A 9,846-nucleotide genomic window follows, 5' to 3' on the forward strand; every position below is an offset into this window, starting at 1 on the left:
GATGGGGTGGCCGCTTTGTTGATGTTTGAACTGCGGATATCCCCTTTAAGAGAACCGCATCTCACATCAAAATTCTGCCCTAAATGAGTCCAGGTCATTCAACTGGCGTGAACAATGTGATCAAACACACACAGTATAGTACATGTATTGGAGGACCACAGATCACACATCATTAATACATTAGACAAGGAAGTCTCGTAGTGTGCAAGTCCTTGTCATTGCCGTTTCCAAACCATTCTTGTTCTGTTATGGTATATATTTATTTGATAATTAATCGGCTGAACTTCTTTCTGAGCACTAGGCCTACATATGACAGATTGGTGCTGTGAGAATCCCACTGCAGTGACTGGCTACTGTATGAAGAACGGTCAGTCTCCATCCACTGTGTTCATGATGAAAAGTATGAAGACAATCAGAAATACTTCTGCAAAGAGAAGACACGATCTAAGTGTCTAGGTGATGTTAAAGTGACAACAACCAAAAGCCAGAACGGGAGGTTCTCACTGTTCCACAACAAGACAGACAGAGTTTTCACCATGACCATCACCAGACTAACCCAAGAGGACGCTGGGAGATATCTATGTGGCGTACAGGATAACTACACAATCGATACCCTGTCAGCAGTCAGACTATAGACTGAGTGGACAAAACATTAGGAACACTTTACTAATATTGAGCTGCACCCCCTTTTGCCCTCAGAACAGCCTCAATTCGTCAGGGCTTGGACTCTACAAGGTGTCAAAAGCGTTCCACAGGGATGCTGGCCCGTATTGACTCCAATGCTTCCCACAGTTGTATCAAATTTGCTGGTAGTGGATTTCTACTCCAAATAGCTCATTCCATCTCATCCCATAGATAATCAATTAGATTGAGATCTGGTGACTGGGCAGGCCACTGCAGTGAGCTGAATTCACTGTTGTGTTCGTGGTCCAGACATCACTAGAGCACACAGATCATATTATCACCATTCAGATAAGTGAAGAGCATATTACTTCCTGGTACACATTATGATGCTGTGTTATTATTTAGTTATTATTAAGGCACATTTCATTCTATCACATAAACATATTTGTGTATTGTACATAGATGGATCTGGCGTCAAATCTGACTTTGGAATCAGATCCCCCCTCTTAGCGGTGTAGTGTAAAGACATGGTGCTCCGACAACACATCTCTGTGTAATAACTACTTTAATACCAGTAGACAACATTTTGTTGTGTTAGCCCAGTGAAAAATGTCCACACATTGTCACAACAACTGTGTTTTGTGGTCCTTTGTTTTTAGCGACACCAACAATAACCACCACAAGAAAACCTGCTACAACAACAACAGCATCAAACCGAGGTTTACCAACGCTGTCATCCTTAACCACCTCCATCTCACCATCATCATCCATCTCACCATCATCATCCATCTCTCAACTATCATCCATCTCATCATCATCATCCATCTCACCATCATCATCCATCTCATCATCATCATCCATCTCACCATCATCATCCATCTCACCACCATCATCCATCTCACCATCATCATCCATATCATCATCATCCATCTCACCATCATCATCCATCTCACCATCATCATCCATCTCACCATCATCATCCATCTCACCATCATCATCCATCTCATCATCATCATCCATTTCATCATCATCATCCATCTCACCATCATCATCCATCTCACCATCATTATCCATCTCATCATCATCATCCATCTCATCATCATCATCCATCTCATCATCACAATCCATCTCATCACCATCATCCATCTCATCATCATCATCCATCTCACCATCATCATCCATCTCACCATCATCATCCATCTCACCACCATCATCCATCTCACCACCATCATCCATCTCACCATCATCATCCATCTCACCATCTCACCACCATCATCCATCTCACCACCATCATCCATCTCACCACCATCATCCATCTCATCATCATCCATCTCATCATCCATTTCATCATCCATCTCATCATCATCATCATCCATCTCACCACCATCATCCATCTCACCACCATCATCCATCTCACCACCATCATCCATCGCATCACCATCATCCATCTCATCACCATCATCCATCTCACCACCATCATCCATCTCTCAACTATCATCCATCTCATCATCATCATCCATCTCATCATCATCATCCATCTCATCATCATCATCCATCTCATCATCATCATCCATCTCATCATCAACACACAATGGATTTGGTAAATAAACTTTATGGCCAAAAATCTGACCAAACAGATCAGCCCCGAAAAAGATAGGATGTGAAAAGATCTGGTGCTTGGTCAAAATACCAATTAGTGGAAAAAAGCTGTGTCAATGCAGCCTATGAGCCTTTTTACGCTGCACTAGTTTGAAACCAGTTTCTCTTTGTAACTGGTTTCACAAAACATCATTTTGTAATGTAAAGAGACTGATCTGGCGTCAAATCTGACTTTAGGTAATGTGTGACACTTCTATACCAGATTCCTCCTGAGTGGTAGTGAAAAGATAATGTCTCTCCGATTCCACATGCCCCTGCAATAATTACTTTAATACCAGTCGACAGCATTTGTGTTGTGTTAGGCTGCGTTTACACGTTGTTGACCAGCACATCCAAGGTTAATGTCAGGACAGGAAGTAAACAGAAAAGTTACACATCTGATGTGGAAGAGAGGCAGATCTTACTTCACATATTAGTGTAAAAGGCCCTATGTAAGTTGAACAGAAATGCTGATTGTAAAGTATGTGTTCTAATGGTACTGTTTGTGTCTGTTCAGATACATCCAGTTTTCATTTCCAAGAAACCATTTGCATGTACAATAATCCTTTGGCCCTGGTTGAGAAATAGAGGTGTCATTGTGAACAGGGCTCTGAAACCACTAATAGTGACATGTGTGAAGTGTATGACACTGTGTGTGTTGTCTTCCACAGCTGACTCCTCAGCACCCAGGGTGAACACTGGGATCGACATAGAGGTCAGTGTGTGTGCGTGCAAGCGCCTGCATTTGAGCATCGTTGCATGTCTGTCTTTGTGTGACAGAGAGTTAGAGAGAGTTAGAGATATATATATTCATATATATAGAGCGAGAGAGAGAGATTTAGAGATATATATAGTTATATATATTTCTATGTAGAGCGAGATAGAGAGAGAGTAGAGAAAGATTGAGATGTGTTACTCTCCACAATTCAAATGTTAAATGCCTACTCTTCGCAGATGCCTGTTGTCACCCACAGCACATGGCCTACAGCAGAGCCTGGACCTGCTAGTGCAGTACTGCCAGACCTAGGCCCTGGTAGTAAACCCCAAAAAGACTAAAATAATGATTTTCCAGAGAAGATCCAGATCTCAGGGAATTAGACCAAAGTTCTTAATTGGTACAAAATATATAGAGTACTGTACACACTACAATTACTTAGGTTTAAAAATAAGCTCAACTGGACACCTTAATGAGGCAGTGAATGAACAGAGAGAGAAAGCACGCAGGGCATTCTACGCCATTAAAAAACCAATTCAAATTGAAATATGTGTCAATCTGTCATTGAACCAATTGCACTTTATGGTCCACTTGCAAAACAAGATTTCACTAAATGGGACAAACACCCCATTGAAACCCTGCATGCAGAGTTCTGTAAGATTCTCCTACATGTCCAGAGGAAAACTACAAACAATGCATCCAGGGCAGAATTAGGCCAATATCCACTAATAATATAAACTCAAAAAAGAGAAATTAAGTTGGGGAAACATTTAAAATACAGTGACCCCCTATCATATCATTACCAAGCCCTGCAATGCCAAGAGCTGAGCAAAGAAAAGAGTACCCTCATCCAGCTGGTGTCATGGTTGTCGTAGGAAGGGGCGGACCAAAGTGCAGCGTGTGTATCGTTCCACATTTTTATTGAACTGTGAAACTATGCAATACATATAAATAAACTGAATAACAAAACAACAAACCGTGATGCAGAGGTGAAACAAACACTAACTCAAAGACAATCTCCCACAAACCCAGGTGGAAAAAAACCCTACTTAAGTATGATCTCCAATTAGAGACAACGAGGACCAGCTGCCTCTAATTGGAGATCATCCCAAACAAAATCCAACATAAAAATACAAAACTAGAACCTGACAACATAGAAAAACTAAACTAGAACACCCCCTGTCATGCCCTGACCTACTCTACCATAGAAAATAACAGCTTTCTATGGTCAGGATGTGACAGCTGGTCCTGGGGCTGAGTTCACAAACCTGTTCTACTAACACACTGAAGCCTCAGGACCAGAACATCCAATCAATCAGAATAAACCAAATTACAACACAATCAAAACAAAACTTAATTTCTTATTGGGAAACACAAGCACAAGCACAAAGCAAAATACAGTGCTATCTGGCCCTAAATCGGCAGTACACCATGGCTAACTATTTGAACATGGTTACTGATCAAAACCTTAGAAAAACCTTAACAAAGTACAGGCTCAGTGAGCACAGCCTTTCCATTGAGAAGGGTAGACACAGGAAAGCCTGGCTCCTTGTAGAGGAAAGGCTGTGCAACCACTGCACAACAGCAGAACCTGAGACAGAGCTCCATTTCCTGACAAAATGTAAAAAATATAAAACAATTAGAGACTGTCATTTCACCAAATTTGAAACCCTTATTCAAGGTTTCAAAGACCTCTCTGATGAGAGTAGGCTACCCATCCTGTTGGGGGAGGATGCAGAGCTGTGGGTTGGCAGCGCACTACATTGCTGCCTGCCATAAGATGAGGGACAGTGTCTGACAGACCAATCAACCTGCACATGTCCTCTACTGTATGCTTATTGTTATTGCTCAATGTATGGTTATTTTGACTCTTGGTTATTGTTGTTACTGTTGTCCCGTTGACAATTTTGATTCTTATTATTTTCATATTGTAAATATCAAAAGTAAGCTTTGGCAATATGTACATCGTTACGTCATGCCAATAAAGCGAATTGAATGAGAGAGAGAGAGAGAGAGAGAGAGAGAGAGAGAGAGAGAGAGAGAGAGAGAGAGAGAGAGATGTAGTTGGCTAAATGACACTTCCTTCTATACGCCTGTCAGTGATTGCAGTGGTCAGGGTGTGTTCTAATCTATGTTCTTCACTCCCTTATCATGTCCTCCCATCCCTCCTCCCTTTCCTCCTCTCCAGGGTTGTCATGGTGACAATAAGGAGGTAAAGGATCGCCCCCTACAGTCCAGCTCAGGTAGTGAGACCACCACCATCTACTCCACCGCCAACTTACCCACAAGCTACTCTGACTCTCTCAACTACGCTAGCGTCAACTTCCACAATAACCCCAGCTGCCCCAATGAAGCCACTGCCGCCATCGCTAAAGAGGGTACTTTTTCTGGTGACTATGCCACTGTCAAAGTCAGTTAAAGACACCCCTACTCTACTGTCAATCATCCACACAGATACTCTGAGGCTCCTCCCATCTACTCCACAGTGAACAAAACCAGAGACACCTGAGTCACTGACAACCAATCACGAGGGACATACACACACTGGCAACCAATCACAAGAAACATGTAATGAACTACGTTTGCCACTAACAGCCTCTTGAGCACTGAGCTCTGTTTTTAGCAGACAGCTGCATCATGTGTTTCATGTCCTCACAATGTGTTTCCCTGACTTCTCTCTTCCATCAGATGTCTTTCCCTGACTTCTATCTTCCATCAGATGTGTTTCCCTGACTTCTCTCTTCCATCAGATGTGTTACCCTGACTTCTCTCTTCCATCAGATGTGTTACCCTGACTTCTCTCCTCCATCAGATGTCTTTCCCTGACTTCTCTCTTCCATCAGATGTGTTTCCCTGACTTCTCTCTTCCATCAGATGTGTTTCCCCTGACTTCTCTCTTCCATCAGATGTGTTACCCTGACTTCTCTCTTCCATCAGATGTGTTACCCTATCCCTGACTTCTCTCTTCCATCAGATGTGTTACCCTGACTTCTATCTTCCATCAGATGTGTTTCCCTGACTTCTCTCCTCCATCAGATGTGTTTCCCTGACTTCTCTCTTCAACTTGTCTTAATGTTTGTCACTTAATTGCATGTTAATATCTGCAGATAAATATTGTCTCAATATTTTCCAAGCACTGAAAAAGGTATCACACCTTTTGACCAAGGCATTATAACTGTCTATTAACAGTTTTTTTTACACATTTATAAATGATTAAATAAGCATTAATGATGTCATGATAAACTCCCTATAAAGGGTGCCTTTAAAACCACCCCCTTTTAGCTTGACCTTTAACCAGTGATTGTTTTAGACTTCCTCTGTGTTTTATGTTCTTTTATTCATCCTTTTTACGGCTTCCTGTTTGCTTCTACTTTTTTATTTGATTGTTTTTATGCAAATTGTGTTGCGATTTTCTATGCAATTGAAATTAAAGGGGCAGTGCACTTTAAAATTTTATTTTCCAGTTGTTTTAATGATATTTCCACCATATGAGGTCGAATTAACACTCTGAAATTGTGAGAATGATGATAATGCCCTTTTGTGTGAGAGCTGTTTGAAAAGAATACCTGGAATTTCAGCCTGTTCATGATGCCACAATCTGATCTGATTGTAATAGACCAATGACTTGTCATTTGGGTAAGTGGGTGGTCTCTAGACCATCCTATCAGCCAGTCAGGGCTGTTTATGTAAATATCTTCACATTTGTTTCCTAACGCCCACACTATCAGACTGAGAATTTCAATGTCCACAAGAGGCTCAGGGAAATACATTATAAAAAATATACTTTTGAGTTATTTTTATCAAATATACACACACAGTGACTATATACAAATGACATTGAAATAACTGCATGGGGGCCTTAAGTTGGATTTGATATTTTCACATATAGTATGTTGCAGTTGGTACAAAACAGAGCAGCAAGTATTGCACTTAGATGTACACGGAGGTTCAAATGTCAACGACATGCATGTCTATCTCTCCGGACTCAAAGTTGAGGAGAGATTGACTGCATCACTATTGGTCTTTGTGTGAGATGTTGATGTGTTGAAGCTACCGAACTGTCTGTTTAGGCAGTTGGTTCACAGTTCGGACACTCATTGGTATCAGACAAGACATGCAACCAGAGGTCTCTTCACATTCCCCAGGGCCAGAACAGAGGCTGGGAAACACAGTATTAAATAGAGCCATGACTACATGGAACTCTCTGCCACCCCAGGTAACTCAAGCTAACAGATACAAGACCACCTTATGGCAGGATGGAGACTGTGAAGAGACACAGACATGTTGATGCATTTTGTATTGTTTTCTGCATTGTATTATGTTTTGTATTATATATGTGATACGTGGTTAGGATCCAACTTTGATATGTGGTTGTGTCATCTGGCTATCTTAAGATGAATGTACTGGCTGTGGGTCACTGTGGATGGGAGCGTCTGCTGTATGGCTCAATTGTAATGTAAATGTAGTTCTGTATACTTCTGTACTTTATTTGTTATTTTGTTTCATGTTTGGACCCCAGGAAGAGTAGTTGCCTCAGCAACAGCTAAAGGGGATAATAATAAATACCAAATACATCAATGTGAAAATGTAAATGTCTGTGAATGTGCGTTGTCCCTGTCAACTAGATACATAAACACACTCCCTCTCAAAATGATTTGTCATTTGCCAAAGAAAATCACACAGTGATTGGTGGTCATACGGTGAACTGATATAACAGTCTCTTACTGTTACATCCTGTGGCGTTCTGCATTAGCATCGAATAGCCCCCGTGATATGCAACTTTTCAGGGAAGTTAGGAACAAATATACACAGGCAGTTCGGAAAGCTAAGGCTAGCTTTTTCAAGCAGAAATTTGCATCTTGTAGCACAAACTCAAAAAAGTTCTGGGACACTGTAAAGTCCATGGAGAATAAGAGCACCTCCTCCCAGCTGCCCACTGCACTGAGGCTAGGAAACACTGTCACCACCGATAAATCCACTATAATTGAAAATTCCAATAAGCATATTTCTACAGCTGGCCATGCTTTCCACCTGGCTACCCCTACCTTGATCAACAGCCCTCCACCCCCCACAGCAACTCACCCAAGCCTCCCCCATTTCTCCTTCACCCAAATCCAGATAGCTGATGTTCCGAAAGAGCTGCTAAATCTGGACCCCTACAAATCAGCCGGGCTAGACAATCTGGACCCTCTCTTTCTAAAATGATCTGCTTCGTTTTACTGAAGGCGATAGCCAAATCGGCATATTCAGAGGGAATGTGCACGGTAGTGACTGGGTCTGGACTTTCCACCATGGTCGCACCGATGGAAACTCCTATACACCTGACTGAGCACTCCCCCGACCACCAACCTGTATGGGATAGTGGGCAGTATTTTCATGGCCGGATAAAAAACGTACCCGATTTAAACTGGTTACTACTCTTGCCCAGAAACGAGAATATGCATAGTATTAGTAGATTTGGATAGAAAACACTCTGAAGTTTCTAAAACTGTTTGAATGGTGTCTGTGAGTATGACAGAACTCATATGGCAGGCAAAAACCTGAGAAAATTCCAAGCAGGAAGTGGCCTGTCTGCGAATTTGTAGTTCTCCTTTTGCTTCTCTATCAAAACTACAGGATCTGTGGGGTTACATGACACTTTCTAAGGCTTCCATTGGCTCTCTAAAGCGTTCAGAAAGCAGATTGAGGCGTCTCCTGTCTCTGGGCAGAGTATAGGAGCACAGTTTGTCGGTGGACTGCCTGGTGACTAAGAGATTGGAAATGCGCGTTCACGAGACCTCGCCATTTTTTCTTTTGTCCTTTGAATGAATACACTATTGTCCGGTTGGAATATTATCGCTATTTTACGAGAAAAATACCATAAAAATTGATTTTAAACAGCGTTTGACATGCTTCTAAGTACGGTAATGGAACATTTTGAAATGTTTTGTCTCGAAATGCGCTCGCGCGTTACCTTTTGGATAGCGACGTGAATGCACGAACAAAACAGAGGTATTTGCACATAACTATGGATTATTTGGAACAAAAACAACATTTGTTGTGGAAGTAGCAGTCCTGGGAGTGCATTCTGACGAAGAACAGCAAAGGTAATCCAATTTTTCTTATAGTAAATCTGAGTTTGGTGAGTGCCAAACTTGGCGGGTGTCAAATTAGCTAGCCGTGATGGCTGAGCTATGTACTCAGAATATTGCAAAATGTGCTTTCGCCGAAAAGCTATTTTAAAATCTGACATAGCGATTGCATAAAGGAGTTCTGTATCTATAATTCTTAAAATAATTGTTATGTATTTTGTCAACGTTTATCATGAGTAATTTTGTAAATTCACCAGAAGATTTTGCTGGGAATGCATGTTCTGAACATCACACGCCAATGTAAAAAGCTGTTTTTGGATATAAATATGAACTTGATTGAACAAAACATACATGTATTGTATAACATAATGTCCTAGGAGTGTCATCTGATGAAGATCATCAAAGGTTAGTGCTGCATTTAGCTGTGTTTTGGGTTTTTGTGACATATATGCTTGCTTGAAAATGGCTGTGTGGTTATTTGTGTCTATGTACTCTCCTAACATAATCTAATGTTTTGCTTTCGCTGTAAAGCCTTTTTGAAATCGGACAATGTGTTTAGATTAACGAGAGTCTTATCTTTCAAAGGGTGTAAAATAGTCGTATGTTTGAAATATTGAAATTATAGCATTTTTGAGGTTTTTGTATTTCGCGCCACGCTCTTCCACTGGCTGTTGAATAGAGTGGGACGCTAATGTCCCACCTCGCCCATAGAGGTTAAGAGCCCTCTGCCTCCACAAAATCTTAGGGTTGTGAGTGGCTAGCCAGGGAATTCCCAGTACCACCGGAAATGCCGGGGAA

The 9,846-nt window shown here is 41.4% G+C and overlaps 1 pseudogene; it reads left to right on the forward strand.

Moving 5' to 3' along the window:
* Positions 1–309: 309 nt before the first annotated feature.
* LOC123739049 (CMRF35-like molecule 9) lies at positions 310–5,486 on the forward strand (annotated as a pseudogene).
* The last annotated feature ends 4,360 nt before the right edge of the window (positions 5,487–9,846 follow it).

This window comes from Salmo salar, unplaced genomic scaffold (genome assembly GCF_905237065.1).
Source record: "Salmo salar unplaced genomic scaffold, Ssal_v3.1, whole genome shotgun sequence".
Lineage (NCBI taxonomy): Eukaryota > Metazoa > Chordata > Actinopteri > Salmoniformes > Salmonidae > Salmo > Salmo salar.